Here is a 20,025-nt window from a genome sequence, read left to right as displayed (position 1 = left end):
ATCTTTGAGTTTCCAAGGTTATTACACTGGTGACAAGGAGCAAGAGGGGGATTTTAGAGAGCCCAGCTTATAAAAAAGGCACCTCCGGTAAGAAGTGTACGAAGGGAACCCGGAAAATACCGTTATTTGGGAAATGCGAGCCATATGATACGGGTGTGGAACATTGGCCCCAGTATGCCAAAAGAATATGCTATTTCTTTTGGGCAAATGGCATAGTGAGTGACGAGCAAGAGAAGGTAATCCTCTTGACTGCCTGTGTAGCCCAGACTTTTGGCCTCATTAAAAAACAAATTTAGAGTGCCCAGTTCTTTTTTTTCAATGAAGGGGCAATTTAGCGTCGCCAATTCACCTACCCTGCACATCTTTGGGGTGAGACCCACACAGTCACGGGGAGAATGTGCAAATTCTACATGGACGGTGACCCAGGGCAGGGATCGAACCCGGGTCCTCGGCGTCGTGAGGCAGCAGTGCTAACTACTACGCTACCGTGCTGCCCGACATTCGGCATCATTAAGAGCCTGACTTAGCCAGAGGACCCGGCTGGTGGACTTAGTGATAAACTACAATGACCCGAAACCATCAGTTATTCTCCAGTGCCACAAGTTTAGTACAGCCAGAAGACTCCCTGTAAAGGAGTTTCTGACCAGGCTCAGGGAACTGGCTGAGTTCTGCGAGTATGGGTCTTCCCTGCTGGAGATGCCACAGGACCGGCAGGACCTGCTCTGAATCTTAAAAAAGCCATCGAACTGGCATTGCCCTGGAAAATGCAGAAGGGGCCCAGAAACCCGCACGGTTCAATGGACTGCTGTGTGCTCAGTGTCATATGTCCCCCATATTGGAAAACCAGACTCCCTGTAGACAGGACCTCTGTGCCACGCCCATCACCTGGTCCTAACTCAGCCATGGCACACAAGGGAATGGGCTGACAGCCACGAACCTCCAGGACTGGAGAAAAGCTCCCCCCAGAGGACTTCAGGGAGCAGTCACAAGAGTACTGCACCGGAGGCCAAAGATTACACCCAAGGCAAGGCCGTCAGAATCATCAGTATGTTTACATACATATAGATACATAGAAGATAGGAGCAGGAGGAGGCCTTTTGGCCCTTCGAGCCTGCTCCGCCATTGATCACGATCATGGCTGATCATCCAACTCAATAGCCTAATCCTGCTTTCTCCCCATAGCCTTTGATCCCATTCTCCCCAAGTGCTATTACCATCCAAGCCGGAAGCCAAAGCAACCCCAGAGACCCAAGGCAACGCTCTGGGGACCAGGGTTCAAATCCCATCACGGCGAAAAAAATCTGGAATTAAGAGTGGGATTTTCCAGGTCCTCAGGGTGGTGGAATTCTCTGGTTCCCCAGCAGTGGAGGGTCGAAATAATGGTAAATACCACTGAAAATCCGACCAGTGGTGGGATCCTCCTTACTAATGTCCGGGGGCTTGTGCCAAAGTTGGGAGGGCATCACGGAATCATACCTTATAGATATTGTCTCAGACACCACCATCACCAGCAGAGAAGCAGCACAGCGGTATGCAGCCAGAAGGGAGTTGCTCTGGGAATCCTCAGCATCAACTCTGGATGTCAAGTCTCATGGCACAGGTCAAATATGGGCAAGGAAACTTCCTGCTGATTAATCTGTATTCCTCCATTTTGAACATCACTTGGAGGAAGAACTGACTGTGGTAAGGGCACGGAATTAACTCTGGATGGGAGACTTCAATATCCGCCACAAAGAGTTTTTGGTAGTACCACCGCAACCAAGTTGGCCAGGTCCTCTTGAATCATAGAATTTACAGTGCAGAAGGAGGCCATTCGGCCCATCGAGTCTGCACCGGCTCTTGGAAAGAGCACCCTACTTAAGCCCAGGCTTCCACCCTATCCCTGTAACCCAATAACACCACCCAACATTTTTGGATACTAAGGGCAATTTATCATGGCCAATCCACCTAACCTGCACATCTTTGGACTATGGGAGGAAACTGGAGCACCCAGAGGAAACCCACGCAGACACAGGGAGAACGTGCAGATTCCACACACTGTGACCCAAGCCGGAAGTCAAACCTGGGACCCTAGAGCTGTGAAGCAACTGTGCTAACCACAGTGCTACCGTGCTGCCCATGGTAGGATATAGCTGCTGGATCGGGTTGGCGGTAGGTGGTGAGGGAACCAAAAAAAAGAGAATAACGTACTTGACCTCATTTTTAAAAGCAGCACGGTAGCACAGTGGTTATCACTGTGGCTTGACAGTGTCTGGGTCCCAGGTTCGATTCCTGGCTGGGTCACTGTCTGTGCGGAGTGTGGACATTCTCCGCCCTGTCTGTGTGGGTGTCCTCTGGTTTCCTCCCCCTAGTCTCGCAATGCGTGCTGTTAGGTAATTTGGACATTCTGATTTCTCCCTCTGGGCAGCACAGTGGTTTGCACAGGTGCTTCACAGCACCAGGGTCCCAGGTTCGATTCCCGGCTTGGGTCACTGTCTGTGCGGAGTCTGCACGTACTCGCTGTGTCTGCGTGGGTCCCGTGTCTTTGTGGGTTTCCTCCGGGTGCTCCGGTTTCCTCCCACAGTCCAAAGATGTGCATGCTAAATTGGATTGGCCATGCTAAATTACTCTTAATGTCCAAAAAAGGTTAGATGGGGTTACTGGGTTATCGGTGTGGGCTTAAGTGGGGGCTATTTCCAAGGGCCGGTGCAGACTCGATGGGCTGAATGGCCTCCTTCTGCACTATAAATTCTATGATTACTCTATGATCATTCTCTCCAACCTGCCTGCCGCAGATGCATCTGGTCATGAAAGTATCAGTAGTTGTGATCATGGAGACCCGTCACCTCTTTGAGGATACACTCAATCGTGTTGTGTAGCACTACTACAATGCTAAATGGGATAGATTCAAACAGAACTAGGAATTCAAGATTGGGCATCCATGAGGTGCTGTGGGCCATCGGCAGCAGCAGAATTGCACTCAACCACAACCTCTAACCTCATGGCCCATCTTTTCCCCATGCTACCATTACCATTACCACCAAACTAGGTACCAAGCATAACTAAAAATGGGATGTCATCCTGGTGAAGCTACAAGACAGGACTACTTGCTTGTCAAATTGAATAAGCAGAGAGTAACAGAAAGAGCTAACCAATTCAACAGCTAACAGATCCGATCTAAGCTCAGCATTCCTGCCACATCCAGTTGTGAATGGTGAGCAACAATTAAACAACTCACTGAAGGAGGAGGCTCCACATATATCCCCATCCTCAATGGAGGGATCTAGTCTAGTACATAAGTGCAAGCATTCGCATTAATCTTTAGCCAGAAGTGCTGAATGGAAAATTCATCTTGGGCTCCTCCGGAGGTCCCCAGCATCACAGATGCTAGTCTTCAAGCAATTCCATTCACTCTACATGATATCATGAAGTGGCTGAAGATAATGGATACTGCAAAGGTTATGGGCTCTGACAATATTCCAGCAATAGATCTGAAGACTTGTGTTCCAGAACATGCCGTGCTCCAAGACAAGCTGTGGCAATGTTGAAAACTGCTCAGTTATGTTCTGTACAGAAGAAATGGAATAACCCTCTCAATTGCCACCCCATCAGTCTACTCTCGATTGTTAAAGTGATGGAAGCGGTCATCGACAGCATTATCAGCGTATATGCTTTTCATATACCGACCACGGATACTCAGTTTGGGTTCCGCCAGGATCACTCAGCTCCTGATCTCATTACAGCACTGCTTCCAAAATGGGCATAAGAGCTGAATTCCAGAGGCGAAGGTGGAGCAGAAGCGTGAATGGGGCAATTTTGGGTTTTTGCTCCACAAAGTGTGTCATTTCTTTCTAGCAGACTCACCACCCAGGATTGGCTTCCCATTAGGTAGGGAAAGCTCTGGAGGTGGGTCCAGACCCAGGAACAGGTAAGGAACCTGCATCTACATTCGTGATTGTGTGGGGTAGTCCCCAATTCCTGAAGTGAGAGTTGGAAGTTGGATCCCCAAGATCATGATGTGATTGCCCATTACCACCCCACTTAACAGTTCCCTCAATCTGTACCACCTCCATGAAAACGGAAGGTGGGTGGCGTTTGGGGGTCGAGTTTGAGATTTTACAAATCTTGATGATAATAATCACTTAAATCTTAACATCTCACCTAGCCGAACATAGAACATAGAACGATACAGCACAGTACAGGCCCTTCGGCCCTCGATGTTGCACCGACATGGAAAAAACTAACGGCCCTCTAACCTACACTATGCCCTTATCATCCATATGCTTATCCAATAAACTTTTAAATGCCCTCAATGTTGGCGAGTTCACTACTGTTGCAGGTAGGACATTCCACGGCCTCACCACTCTTTGCGTAAAAAACCCACCTCTGACCTCTGTCCTATATCTATTACCCCTCAATTTAAGGCTATGTCCCCTCGTGCTAGCCACCTCCATCCGCGGGAGAAGGCTCTCGCTGTCCACCCTATCTAACCCTCTGATCATTTTGTATGCCTTTATTAAGTCACCTCTTAACCTTCTTCTCTCTAACGAAAACAACCTCAAGTCCATCAGCCTTTCCTCATAAGATTTTCCCTCCATACCAGGCAACATCCTGGTAAATCTCCTCTGCACCCGTTCCAAAGCTTCCATATCCTTCCTATAATGAGGCGACCAGAACTGTACGCAATACTCCAAATGCGGCCGTACTAGAGTTTTGTACAACTGCAACATGACCTCATGGCTCCGGAACTCAATCCCTCTACCAATAAAGGCCAACACACCATAGGCCTTCTTCACAACCCTATCAACCTGGGTGGCAACTTTCAGGGATCTATGTACACGGACACCGAGATCCCTCTGCTCATCCACACTACCAAGAATTTTACCATTAGCCAAATATTCCACATTCCTGTTATTCTTTCCAAAGTGAATCACCTCACACTTCTCCACATTAAACTCCATTTGCCACCTCTCAGCCCAGCTCTGCAGCTTATCTATGTCCCTCTGTAACCTGCAACATCCTTCCGCACTGTCTACAACTCCACCGACTTTAGTGTCGTCTGCAAATTTACTCACCCATCCTTCTGCGCCCTCCTCTAGGTCATTTATAAAAATGACAAACAGCAACGGCCCCAAAACAGATCCTTGTGGTACGCCGCTCTTAACTGAACTCCATTCTGAACATTTCCCATCAACCACCACTCTCTGTCTTCTTTCAACTAGCCAATTTCTGATCCACATCTCTAAATCACCCTCAATCCCCAGCCTCCGTATTTTCTGCAATAGCCGACCGTGGGGAACCTTATCAAACGCTTTACTGAAATCCATATACACATCAACTGCTCTACCCTCGTCTACCTGTTCAGTCACCTTCTCAAAGAACTCGATAAGGTTTGTGAGGCATGACCTACCCTTCACAAAACCATGCTGACTATCCCTAATCATATTATTCCTATCTAGATGATTATAAATCGTATCTTTTATAATCCTCTCCAAGACTTTACCCACCACAGACGTTAGGCTCACTGGCCTATAGTTACCGGGGTTATCTCTACTCCCCTTCTTGAACAAAGGGACCACATTTGCTATCCTCCAGTCCTCTGGCACTATTCCTATAGCCAATGATGACCTAAAAATCAAAGCCAAAGGCTCAGCAATCTCTTCCCTGGCTTCCCAGAGAATCCTAGGATAAATCCCATCAGGCCCCAGAGACTTAACTATTTTCACATTGTCCAGAATTGCCAACACTTCTTCCCTACGCACCTCAATGCCATCTATTCTAATAGCCTGGGTCTCAGCATTCTCCTCCACAATACTATCTTTTTCCTGAGTGAATACTGACGAAAAGTATTCATTTAGTATCTCGCTTATCTCCTCAGCCTCCACACACAACTTCCCACCACTGTCCTTGACTGGCCCTACTCTTACCCTAGTCATTCTTTTATTGCTGACATACCTATAGAAAGCTTTTGGGTTTTCCTTGATCCTACCTGCCAAAGACTTCTCATGTCCCCTCCTTGCTCGTCTTAGCTCTCTCTTTAGATCCTTCCTCGCTTCCCTGTAACTATCAAGCGCCCCAACTGAAACTTCACACCTCATCTTCACATAGGCCTCCTTTTTCCTCTTAACAAGAGATTCCACTTCTTTGGTAAACCACGGTTCCCTCGCTCTACCCTTTCCTCCCTGTCTGACTGGTACGTACTGATCAAGAACACGCAATAGCTGTTCCTTGAACAAGCTCCACATATCCAGTGTGCCCAACCCTTGCAGCCTACTTCTCCAACCTACACATCCTAAGTCATGTCTAATGGCATCATAATTGCCCTTCCCCCAGCTATAACTCTTGCCCTGCGGGGTATACTTATCCCTTTCCATCACTAATGTAAAGGTCACCGAATTGTGGTCACTGTTTCCAAAGTGCTCACCTACCTCCAGATCTAACACCTGGCCTGGTTCATTACCCAAAACCAAATCCAATGTGGCCTCACCTCTTGTTGGCCTGTCAACATATTGTGTCAGAAAACCCTCCTGCACACATTGCACAAAGAACGACCCATCCAATGTACTCGAACTATATCTTTTCCAGTCAATATTAGGAAAGTTAAAGTCTCCCATAACAACTACCCTGTTACTTTCGCTCTTTTCCAGAATCATCTTCGCCATTCTTTCCTCTACATCTCTAGAACTATTAGGTGGCCTACAGAAAACTCCCAGCAGTGTGACCTCCTTTCCTGTTTCTAACCTCAGCCCATACTACCTCGGAAGAAGAGTCCCCATCTTGCATCCTTTCTGCCACCGTAATACTGTCCTTGACTAGCAGCGCCACACCTCCCCCTCTTTTTCCCCCTTCTCTGACCTTACTAAAACACCTAAACCCCGGACCCTGCAACAACCATTCCTGTCCCTGCTCTATCCATGTCTCTGAAATGGCCACAACATCGAAGTCCCAGGTACCAACCCATGCTGCCAGTTCCCCCTACCTTATTTCGTATACTCCTGGCATTGAAACAGACACACTTCAAACCACCGACCTGAACACTGGCACCCTCCTGCAAAGTCAAATCTGTGCTCCTGACCTCTCTACTCTCAATCTCCCGTATCCCAAAACTACAATCCAGGTTCCCATGCCCCTGCTGAATTAGTTTAAACCCCCCCAAAGAGTACTAACAAATCTCTCCCCCAGGATATTGGTGCCCCTTAGGTTCAGATGTAGACCATCCTGTCTATAGAGGTCCCACCTTCCCCAGAAAGAGCCCCAGTTATCCAGAAATCTGAATCCCTCCTGCCTGCACCATCCCTGTAGCCACGTGTTTAATTGCTCTCTCTCCCTATTCTTCATCTCACTATCACGTGGCACGGGCAACAACCCAGAGATAACAACTCTGTTTGTTCTCACTCTGAGCTTCCATCCTAGCTCCCTAAAGGCCTGCCTGACATCCTTGTCCCCTTTCCTACCTATGTCGTTAGTGCCAATGTGGACTACGACTTGGGGCTGCTCCCCTTCCCCTTTAAGGACCCGAAAAATACGATCCGAGACATCACTTACCCTTGCACCTGGGAGGCAACATACCAAACGTGAGTCTCTCTCGCTCCCACAAAATCTCCTATCTGTGCCCCTGACTATTGAGTCCCCAATTACTAATGCTCTGCTCCTCTCCCCCCTTCCCTTCTGAGCAACAGGGACAGACTCCGTGCTAGAGTCCCGTACCTCATGGCTTACCCCTGGTAAGACGTCCCCCCCACAAGTATCCAAAACTGTATACTTGTTACTCAGGGGAACGACCGCAGGGGGTCCCTGCACTGACTGCTTCTTCCCAGTCCCTCTTACAGTTACCCATCTATCTCCAGTCTTTGGTGTAACTACCTCCCTGAAGCTCCTATCTATGACCACCTCTGCCTCCCGAATGATCCGAAGTTCATCAAACTCCAGCTCCAGTACCATAACTCGGTCTTGTAGGAGCTGGAGCTGGCTGCACTTCCTGCAGGTAAAATCAGCAGGGACACTAACGGCATCCCTCACCTCAAACATCCTGCAGGAGGAACATTGCACTGCCTTCCCTGCCATCCCACTTAATTTCAACCAAGTTCTGGTAAACAAATATAAAATAAATAAAAAATAATAATATAATATAGCACTTACCTGCTCACACCAATGGGTCTTATTATTAGGTTAGAGGAGGAGGGCGGGTGGGAGACACTATACGTGTAGTGTCTCGGGTATCCTCTCCACCAAAACGCACGTGCCTTTAATTGCATCTAATGTTTCAGACTGGTGACCTTTTTTGTCAGATCTCTAGTTACTCTTTCCACAAATGGTGCCTGACCTAATGAGTTTCTCTCGCATGTTCTATTCAGATTTCATGTGTTGGAGGTATTTTCAAAAAAGAACAGTGTGCATGTCGATAGACCATTGCTCCGTGTCTAACCCATGACATCACTGGGGGAACTTGATCAATGTGGGGACACCATTTCTCAATATCTATCATATTTATTATATGCACCAGTCTGACTAAATCAGAAAGTTTAGTAATTTTAAGTAGGTCAGCCTGTTGTTTATGGATCAAAACCAGAAAGTAAAATTCAACAGAGAGATTTCCCAAACTTGAAACCGCAACTGGCAAGAATACAACCAGGAAATTTTGGTTTGTCATATGCCCTAATTTCTGACTTGTATTTTGGGCACATGAGCTTCCCACCAAGGAATGCCAGGTGCAAAAACTGATTTATGCCTCCTCTTGAGAAGTTAATCCAAGTCTATGTTAACTCATTATGTAAGCCCGACTTGGACGTATACGAACTGATAGTGGGCAGGGTCTGGTACTTGGTGCAGGAGCCAAGATTGGACAGGTCACAGCTGTGCTCGCTGGTCCTATCAGGGGGGGCGAAAGCGTTAGATGGGCTAATGATGGAAATGGGAGGGGTGGACCCTTGGAGGTTTCTGCACCCGAGGGAGCGGAAGTACTCGTTTTTCTCAGCAGTCCATAAGGTATATTCGCGGATCGACTTTTTCGTGGTGGGGCAGGCTTTGCTGGCTGGGGTTAAGGGGTCGGAATACTCGGCAATTTCAGTGTCAGATCATGCTCAGCAATGGGCGGATATGGTGCTGGAGAAGGGGGTAGCGCAGAGGCTGGTGTGGAAATTAGATATGGGACTTTTGGGGGACCAAGTGTTCTGTGACAAAATTGAAAAGGTAATTAAGGAATATGTAGGTTTCAACTATATGGGTGAGGTGTCGAAGGCGGTCGTCTTGGAGGCTCTAAAGGCAATGGTGAGGGGGGAGGTGATCTCGTTTACGGCCAGGGTGTACAAAGAGGAGAGGTTGTAGCGGCAGAGGGTAATAGAGGAGATGTTAGAGGTAGATAGGAGTTATGCAGAGGATGGGGACCCATCAAAGCTGGAAAAGTGGAAGGAACTACAGGCAAGCTTTGACTGACTATCTACCAGGAAGGAGGTGCGCAAACGGAGACGAGCAAGGGGTGCAGTTTACAAACATGGAGGTAAGGTGGGGCGTATGTTAGCAGGTCAGTTCCGGAAGGAAGCAGCGGCTAGGGAAATTGTGCAGGTGAGGGATAGAGCAGGGAAGTTGGTGGTGGCTCCGGATCTGATTAACAAGGTTTTTGAGGAATGTTATAAGAGATTGCCAGGTCAGAGCCACCCAGGGGAGATCGTGAGATGCAGGAATTTCTAGATGGGTTGGAGTACCCGAGGTTAGGGGAGGGGGACAGGGCTACATTAGAAGGAGCGATAGTGGAACAGGAGATAAAGGATGCGATTGGGAGGATGCAATCAGGGAAGGTGGCAGGGCCAGATGGGTTTCCGGTGGAATATTATAAAAAATTCAAGGATAAGCTGGCACCCCTGATGGTGGGGATGTTTAAAGAGGCGATAGGGAGTTGCCACAAACCTTGGGGCAGGCATTGATTTCCCTGTTGCTAAAAAAAGATAAGGATCCGACGAAGTGTAGGTCGTATAGGCCCATATCACTTCTGAATGTGGACGCAAAAGTATTGGCGAAGGTACTGGCGGGTAGGCTAGAGGAGTGTCTCCCGAAGGTGATAGGTGAAGATCAGACAGGGTTCGTGAGAGGAAGGCAGCTCTTTTCAAACATTAGAAGGGTATTGAACGTCGTTGTGGCACCGGCAGAGGGGAAGGAAACAAAGGTGGTTGTGACATTGGACGCTGAGAAGGCGTTTGACCGGGTAGAATGGGGGTACAGCTGAAGATGGTATACAGAGCACACCTCACGAGGGCGAGGATGAGCCGATTCTTTGAAGGAGTAGAAGATGTGTGTGAACGTTGCGGGTGGATGGTGAATGGGTTAATTACGTTCATATGTTTTGGTCCTGTCCAAAGCTAGAGGAGTACTGGAAGGAGGTTTTTAGGGTAATTTCTAAAGTGGTGCATGTGAAACTGAACCCGGGCCCCCGGGAGGCCATGTTCAGGGTGCCAGACCAGCCAGGGTTGTAAACGGGTGCGGAGGCAGATGTTGTAGCCTTCGCCTCGTTGATCGCCCGAAGGCGGATCCTGATGGGTTCGACGGTAGCCTCTCCACCCTGTGCCCCTGGCGTGGCGGGGGGGATCTTGGAGTTCTTGCCTCTTGAGAAGGTTAAGTTTGAACTGAGGGGAAGGACAGAAGGGTTCTGCAATTCATGGGCATTATTCATGATGCACTTTCAAGAACTGGATAACATCGAACATTAGCTGGGGGGGGGTTGGGGGGGGCGATGGGCGTTAATGGTGGCTATGGGTGATTCCCGATTCCTTTTTGTCATTTGTTTATGTGAACATGTGGGCGAATGTTTTGGGTTTGGTGGGAGGATGGGATCATTGTTATTGATATGGGAATTGACATATTTGTTACTATTGGTGGGTGTAAATTTGGGAGAAAATGCGAAAAAGGAGAATAAAGAAATATTTTACAAAAACTCCTTTTGTAAGGAACCTTCCTCTTGATTCCCTTATTTCCCATTTCTTTTACTCTGTCGTTATCATTTTTGATCCATGGATATTTAATGGACATATAGCTTTAAGTGTGAGGAGCTCAAAAGTTGTAAAATAGTACTCTGTGCTCTAAAAACTTTCAACAGGGGAACAGGGGGAGGGGTGGTAATTCTCCGTCCTGGGTAACCTGGATCGCGTTCCCCGACAGGATGGAGAATCGGGCATCGTGGCAAAATCGGTTTTGTCTCCAGGCAGCAACCCGAACGTGGTACTCGGACATCCAGAATCAAGGTACACGACCACACGCCAACGGCGGTGGTGGGGGGGGGGGGGGTAAATTAATTCAAATGGTGCTTAATTACTCATTTCCATTCATTTAGCAGGCCCGGCACCATATGTTCTGGCCCTCTGTGCTTCTCAGGTCCCCACGGAAGGTAATCACGTGGACGCGGATCGCTTGTGGTCTCTACCAGTATAGCTCTGGCTTGGTGGACCTCGCATTGGGCCAAGAGGGTAACAAAGAGAGCTAGGTGCAGTGCAATCAAACGCTCGAGTAATTGAAATGCACTTAGTGCTTGGAATGCACTTACCTCTCTTTGATGTGGTCAATGTTTGTAAACATTGGGGTTGCACCACTTCAGCCACTGAACTGTGAAGGGAAATGAATGAATCAAAGCTGCAGATAATTTGTAGAAGCAGTCAATCATAGACCACTATTAGAAAGCTATGAAGGACTTGCAGCTAATGGATCTGTGGAACCAGAAGCACGTCACAGATGTTCTCCTTGGAGGAATTGACACATGAAGCTTCAAGGTAGGGGGCTAAGTACACAGTAGTGATGGATCATAAGGAGCTGAGATATCCTGTGAAATCATTATTTCCTCACTTTTTTGAAATAGCTGCTTCTGATATACATTTCAACATCATGCTTGGGCTTTCTTTAATAGCTGTCTTAAGTGTTCAATAACTTTTGCTGGTTAGGCAGGAATTTTACAAGCTAACTAACCATACCAAGCAATCATTGGAGATCCAGAGTGGAAGTACAGATTGGGATTTTACCAATGACTCTGGTTTTCTCAGATTTACAATTATGGCATTTTAGACATTTTTAAGGAAATCACAGTTTCATTTAAGTGTCAGGACCTCTTGCAGATGGTTTGAAACCACTTTAACCTCATGTCATACTCTTTGGTGGATTCACCATGCACTCAGATGTCGTCCACATGATGTATTTATTACTCCTTCAAAGCCTGTAGAATGTTAGACATGGTTCTTAGGAAAATATCCAGTGCTGACGTTCTCTCAAATTGGAAATTATTTTTTAAAAATCCCCCCAAACAGTAATGAAGTTGTAAGTAATTTTGACTTCACTTGCCAGAAGCCACGATTGCCACAATTTTGTGAAGATGGTACCATTGGACAGCTGAACCAAGCTTATATCCACCAAGGACATTGGATGAATTTTCTTTATTACAGCCTCAAGTCTACACGAATGAGAAGGGATCCATTAGGTTTAGAAAATGGAATCATTCTGCAACGCCACCCTGTAAAATAAGTGTCAGGAGCGATGACTCCCACCCTGGGCATTTCTTCCATCTGCAATTGGACCAGTTTCATCAGTGGGTATGGTATCTTCCTAGATGTGAAAAGAGGAAGTTCATTGTTTCAATCACCATCTAACAGTACTTTTTCAACCCCATCACTGCAATTAACGCAATCTGTTAAACATGCAAAATATGTTCAAAACAAAGGAATCAGATGCACAAACAACTGAATGTTGGTTGTCCAATACTTTCTTCTGCCTAGGATTCTGGAAGTACTAGGTTTGGAGGAGTTGCTTGAAGTTGAAGATTATAGGGAGTGGTGCTGCAATTAGGGGAGGCTGAGATTGGTGCTGGAGGTGGGAAAGGTCTTGGTTCCTACTGCAAGTAGGGTTGCCAACTGTGATAAATGTATTCCTGGAGGATTCATCACATAGTTTTCTCCCATGCTCCAGCCAGCAGTCAAACAACGCTCTAACCTTGTGACATATTGCCTTCTGAATCCAATTGGAAAGCAAAACAAATCATTCCCCAATTGGCTGTCAGCCCTGCAGCCTTTTGTTTGCCCATTTTTAACCAAAATTTTTTTACCTGGATGTGACAGGACTACAGAGTTTAGGTCTGATCCACTGGTTGTGGGATCTGTCGTTTGAATGCTGCATCCACTGTTTGGAAGGCAAGTAGTCCCGTGTTGTTGTTTCACCAGGTTGATGTCTCATATGGTGGTATGTCTGGTACTGTTTCTGGTTGCCATCACAATCAATGCCCTCTTGCATTCTTCGCTGAAATCCCAGCCTACCTCCACCTTAACTGAAAGCATTGCATTTGGCAGCTGCAAACCACAGAGATATTCATTAAAATCTCACATTTCTTGGAGCCTGTAGCCACCGAAGTTGGCCATTCCCTCAATACAAAATGGAGGAACGCAAAGCTTGCAGGTTAAAATGGACAAAGTTTGCAGCAAAAGCAGGCTGCACCAAGCCAATGTGTATTCTGTCTGCTAAGAGAGCAGACAGCACCAAAACGAACATTCTGCATACTAATGAGGCAATCTCCGTGACAGTTAACATAGTAATGGAACAATCCCAGGGACAATGGACACAAATAGGGAAGTGATTGCAACAGTGTATGGGAAACCAGACACCCCGGCACCAGTGGGGTTTGAAAACAAAGCACCTGAAGGCCCGCCCAGTAGCCGAGAGACAGCCTCAGTATTGGGGGGATTCAAACAAATCGATTGGGAAGAGACCCAATCGATTCCCAGCAGGTAGAGGGTCCGCCCAAAAGGGCGCGAGCCCTAGGACCTATAAAAGACAGGTCCCAAACTTAGTTAGTTCTTCTTGACCAGCCCTCCTCTCTGGACCAGCCCCTCGACCAGCTTTTACCAAAGAAGACCTTGACCGAGAGAGAGGAGAGGTTTGGGACAGCAGCCGCCAGCAAGTAAGTGTCTCACAACGATCGCTACCAGAGATAGACACTCCTGACCCTTTTTTAACCCATACCAACCTGAAGTCTGTGGACCAGTGCAGAGCAAGAGGCCTTGTCCCCTGATCCGGCAGTTCCCTTTAAGATAAGTATTGGTTTATTTAGTGGTAGGAATAGTTTAGTCATCTTAGCGTGTGCATGAGTAGATTATAATTGTATTATAATAAACTCATTTGTTTGAACTTACTAATTGGTGTATGGTTTTATTGCTTTGAACTTGACCTTGAAACTTGTGGCGGTATCTTACAGATACCCGGCGACTCCAGAGCTAAGTAACGAAACAGACCCAAATTGAGTGTTAAGCACACTCACCCAGAACAAGCAACAAGCCAGAGGTGAAGATGTTCGGAACAGCTCTGCCAGTTGTGGTGAAAGTGACTGTGGCCTTCAACCCCTATGCATCAGGATCCATCCAGGCACAAACAGGTGACATGGCTAATATTTCACAGTTTGCCATCTATTGCTTCATCCAAGAGATGACAGAGATTCAATACGCCAGAAAAGAAGACTTTAATGGGTTCTCTCTGAATAGAGAAGCAGGTAAAACACACACATGGCTTTGCTAAGATAGTTGGTTTCCCCATGGCACAGGGAGATTTTAATTGCACACAAGGCCTTGTGGGCACTGCTTCTTAGTGCTGAGACATACCACAACTGCTGAAGTTACCGTTCACTCAATGTACAGTCGTATGTGACCGTACCAGCCCATCATGCAGGGACAACAGATACATGGGAATCTGCAAGTTCCCCACCATCCTCACTTGGAACTACATTGGCACTGCTTCACTGTAACTAGGTAAAAATCCTTTTTGGAACTCCCTCCCTAAAAGCATTGTAGGTGTATGTACACCCCACAGACTGCAGCAGATTTAAGGCGGCGGCTCATCATCACCTTCTCAAAGGCATTTAGGAATGGATAATAAATGCTGACCTAACCAGCGATGCCCGCATCCCATATATGAATAAAGGAAAATGCTGGTGAAATTCCACGACCCTGAACTGACATGATATGATCATGCTGCAAGAGCCTGCTGTTCAAGCAATCTTTCAGCCACCACATTGAAAGATGGCTGCTGGGGAAAATGGCTATCCTATCTATACCTAGCTGATGTCTCTACTCTGCAACTCAATGACTTGTGGACAGCACTCATACGATAAAAACAATCTGCCAAGAGAAAGAACACAGAGCAGATAACTAGAAGCAAATATCCCACTGCTTCAACTGCCTTTCAGCACTCACCAGGTCAGTTGTCCTGATTAATGATAGTGTGCTGCTTTATTCTCCACAATCTGACCATCATGAGGACATAGTCTCGCTGCTACGAATCAAGAGGAACAGAAGGTGAAAGAGGAAAAGGGGAGAAAGAAGAAGGAAGAAATGGAAGAGGGAGTCATGTTCTGGAAGAGTTGTCTATGAATTTCCTTTTATGTCTAATTGAACTCTGGTTCTCAAGTCCAGATCCACATTGTCAATAATAACTTAATAATAATCTTTACTGGCACAAGTAGGCTTACATTAACACTGCAATGAAGTAACTGTGAAAAGCCCAAGTCGCCACATTCCTGCTCCTGTTCAGTACACAGAGGTAGAATTCAGAATGCCCAATTCACCTAACAGCACGTCTTTCAGGACTTGTGGGAGGAATCCGGTGCACTCGGAGGAAACCCACGCAGACACGAGGAGAATGTGCAGACTCCACACATTGACCCAATCCGGGATTCGATTCTGGGACCCTGGTGCTGTGAAGCAACAGTGCTAACCACTGTGCTACCATGCTGCCCATGAGTTCCATAGCTTATCTCTCCGTTATAGACCATCTTGGCCTTTGCTCTGAAATACAAAGCACCTCAAAACTATTCCATGTCAATCATATGCAAAAAGCATAATTGTGCATTTAATATCCAACTAATCATCATTATACATTCTTCTGGTGTCCATCTTGGCCTTTGTCTGGCCCAGTGCTCCTACATCAGTGACTGGAGGAGGCCTGGTGGAAGTTGGCTGATTTACAGTGGGGGGGGGAGACTGCAGCAGCTTGACAGGCAACAGCAGCATTAGCAGAGTGGTAGTGAAAGCAAGAATGCAGTCATCCTGAGAGAAGACAGAACGTTTCCACTCAGCTGAAGCAGCTTCTCGTCAATCCTGACAATAAATACCTGGGCTATTTTCCTCATGGCTGACTGCATTCTCAGTTGGTGAGCCAGCAGGTAGCGAGCCTTGTCTCCGTGCTCATAAAAGGTCCCCCGTGCCTGGTGGAGTTAGTACACAACTTTCCTGGTGGAGAGCAGGTTAAAGCCCATTTGTAACTATTTAATCTCCGCCAGAAGCTCTACGGTCAGGGCCTCAGAGTACATTCTGTGGACCTGCTGTATGGAGTCAATCGGTTGTTGCCTAGCTGTCCTCTCTTCCCTATCTCTGTGAGCCTTATAGCAATACTTCTTCCCTAATCACAGCCTTCAGTGCCTCCCAGAACATGGAAGGTAAGACGTCCCCATTCCGGTTGTTTGTAACATATTCGCCAATGGCCTGTGATATTTTCTGGCAGAAGACCTTGTCAGCCAAGAGGGGCGTGTCCAACCTCCATGTGGGGCTTTGGGCACGGCTGCCTCCAACCTCACATCTATGTAATGCGCACCCTGCATCACGGTAGCACAGTGGTTAGCACTGTTGCTTCACAGGGCCAGGGTCCCAGGTTCGATTCCCAGCTTGCATCACTGTCTGTGTGGAGACTGCATGTTCTCCCTGTGTCTGCGTGGGTTTCCTCCGGGTGCTCAAGTATCCTCCCACAAATCCCAAAAGACGTGCTGTTAGGTAAATTAGGTAATTTCTGAATTCTCCCTCAGTGTACCTAAACAGGAACTGAAATATGGCGACTAGGGGCTTTTCACAGTAACTTCATTGCAGTGCTAATGTAAGCCTACTTGTGATAATAAAGATTATTAATTATTAATGTGGAACACAGTCGTCGGTAGCAATCATGGGGTATTCCACTCTGACTATTTCTATAAGAACCGATTTACCCACTACAAACAAGTTGATGAAGTTGTGCACCTCGTCTACTGGTAAGAAGAACGAGAATTACTTCTCACCCGAGTGCATGAAGCACCGTGGGTCCACTTCCCCCATCTGCTCCATGAACGTTCCCAGTTCGTTTGCCATACCTACTGAATGCCCCATTCTGGGTTTGATCGGACCGCCAGTGAGCCCTCTGCAATGATCAATCTGCATGTCTATTTGGGGGAGTTTTGCCATGGTCTTCTTTATAAATTCCGTGTCATCCCAGTTGGGAGCGTACACATTCACCAGGACTATCGGTGCCCCACCTAGGGCACTGCTGACTGTCTCCATTGGCCCATAACCATCTTTGACGCCGTAAACACTGTTCTCTTCCTTATCAGTAGCTCTCGTCTCATAGTATGGTAGGTCTGACCTTCCCAACCATTCCGTACCCGCAGTCTGTCTTTCTTCTTCGGGTGCATCTCTTCGAGGAAGACTAGGCCGTTTTTTTATACTTTTCAGGTGGGCGAAAACTCTGGATCTTTTCACTGGACCGTGAAGTCCATTAACATTCCATATGACTATCCTGGTGGGTGGGGTTTCTGTCCCCCCTTTCCTGCTGCATCAATCATACTTACCTGTACTCCCCCCCCCCCCCCAACCAACGTTGCAACCAACTATGTGTATGCTATGTGGATGAGCCCCTGCACTCCAGGAGGGTTTCCCTTTGTTTAGGGACACTCCAAAGTAGCTGCTTACAGTGCCACCTTGTTCCATCTTTCCGACCTTGACCTGCTGAAGCCAGTCTAAAGTACTTCCTTATCGTCGTGCTCCTGCCCCGGTTTCGATTCCCCCCTACTGTCCCTCTCTCTGCCCTCCTCTGCCCCCCCCCCCCGTGCCCCATTTTCTATCTTCACCCCCTATCCCTGTGTCCATCCCCTGCCAATTCTCTCCCCGTTGGGAGTTGCACCGTGGCCACCCTCTCTCTCATGCTTCCAGGCGTTAGCCTTTCCCATTAGTATGGCGGCCCCTCTCCCAGGGTTGATCTGACCCCCTCCTACTCCCGCTCCGTTGGTATCCTTACTGTCTCCTCCTCACCCTCCCTGCACTCTGCTGTCCTCGCCCCTTCTTCCTATGAACTAGTTCCCTTATACATAGCGAGGCAGTGCAGTCCTGCATAAAACTGTTCATTTCCATCGCTTTCCCTGTTCTTCCTCACAGCTGCCTCATTTGGTGTTTATCTAGTCCGTTTGTGTGGACGTAACCATTTGCTTCTGCCGTTGTAGTAACATAGTGCTCTTTGTTCTGATACATTACTCTGACCCTGGCTGGGAATAACATTGTTTTTGTACAGGGCCGACTTTGCGTGGTTTAATTCGGCCCTGCGCTTCACTAGGTCCAACACAATGTCTTGGTATACCCTTATCTTGTGTCCCTCACAGCTGCTCGCTGTCCGGGTCACCTGTCTCCCTCTCTTTGGGGTGGTCGGGGATCTCTCACTTTGTGGGTCCGCTGACCCGCTTGCTCGCTGCTCCTGCCCTTTTCTGCAATTTCTGGCTTCCCTGTGGCCTCTTGAGATACTGCTTCCTGGCATTATTTTTCTCTGTTGTCTTTGTGGGTGAGGGTATGAATGAGTCCGATTTACCGGGCTAAATTCGGCCAAAAATGCCAATATTCTCATTTCTGGAGAACCACCTTATGTGCAACTGCTCAGCACATCCCCACACCAGAAGTCGTAGACCCTTCTTTTGTGTGAAATACACACTTTTTGCGCCATAGGCTGTACTGGGCCCACCATTTGTGCCTTAATGCATCTCGGCCTCATGTTCTATAATTCTATTCCTAAAACTCAATCCTTCGACCAATCCTTCGGTCACCCCTTCCTAATACAGACTCTTTGATTCTGCACCCATTTTCTCTCATTATATCACTGTGAAGCACTAAATAAATGCACGCTGATATGGTTTATCTTTAAGCCTTTTCAACATTATTTATTAAAATACTTCTGAAGGAATAGCAATCCTGAGACAATCACCAAATATGGATAGACATTCCATTAATGATGCTCTAAACCTTTTCATATCTACTTCAGTGCTAACCTTAAGAATTTTATCCCCATTGTGGTTAGATTACATTTACCTAATGTGTGTACATCAACTTTTGGAGTAGAACGGGAACTGATGTCCAGCAACTCCTACCAAAAAAAGACCCAATTTCTGGCATGTGCATGGGAAGCAACATATCCCAGTGTGTCCTAGTTTCACTTAATTCTATCCATTCATAGCAACAATGATTCAAATACAGCCTCTCCTTTCACATCCTTTTTCAATAAAACTGATCATAATCACATTTTGCAGGTTAAACTAATTTGATATTACATTTTTCAGGTAACGTTTTGTCCACCTCCACAATGGTATTTCATTTGCATTGTTGATACCTTTGTTCATGATTTCCCCCATGTCTTTGTTTGTCCTTTCACCTTTCTCTATGCAAGAACATAAGATAGATCCAATAAAGGTGTGAACATGATATGCAGCTTATTTGGAAGGCAGGTTGTGCAATGTCAGTCAATTGGATGACAAATCCTGTTTACATCAGATGAAGCCTTGCATCCTAAACCTCTCCTTGTGATTGAAGTGTTTGGTTTAATTTTAGCATGATATTCACTGAATCTCACTTGAAAATGCATAGCTTCTTAAGTGTCTATTGCAACCGCACCCAGTTCCACTGGTTCAAATTCCACTATTAATGGATGATAATTACATCTTCAGCTACTATTCAAGCGCTCACAGCCTTTTTTAAAAATCACATAGACAATCTTATCTATTATAGTATAATTTTTTTTCAATCAACTTTGCTATTGGATTTACAGATCACAGAGTTGGTCAAGGAAAAGGTCATGAGTGAAATCTTCCCGCTGTTCACATTGGCGGGATCTTCCGGTCCCGCCAGCAGCGCACCCCTGCCGCAGGTTTCCCGACGATGTGGGGTGGATTCAATGGGAAATCAATAGATCCTGCCGCCGGCCAACAGTGGGCTGCCTCTTTCCACCGAGAAACAAGCCATGGTGATGCCAGAGAAT

The 20,025-nt window shown here is 46.9% G+C and overlaps 1 protein-coding gene across 3 annotated transcripts in view; it reads right to left on the bottom strand.

The window, feature by feature from the left end:
- LOC119976143 (complement C1q and tumor necrosis factor-related protein 9) overlaps positions 1-20,025 on the bottom strand; it is a 132,112-nt gene that overhangs the window by 101,288 nt on the left and 10,799 nt on the right. The window lies entirely within an intron of this gene.

This window comes from Scyliorhinus canicula, chromosome 13 (genome assembly GCF_902713615.1).
Source record: "Scyliorhinus canicula chromosome 13, sScyCan1.1, whole genome shotgun sequence".
NCBI lineage: Eukaryota > Metazoa > Chordata > Chondrichthyes > Carcharhiniformes > Scyliorhinidae > Scyliorhinus > Scyliorhinus canicula.
This window is presented reverse-complemented; position numbering and strand designations above follow the sequence as displayed.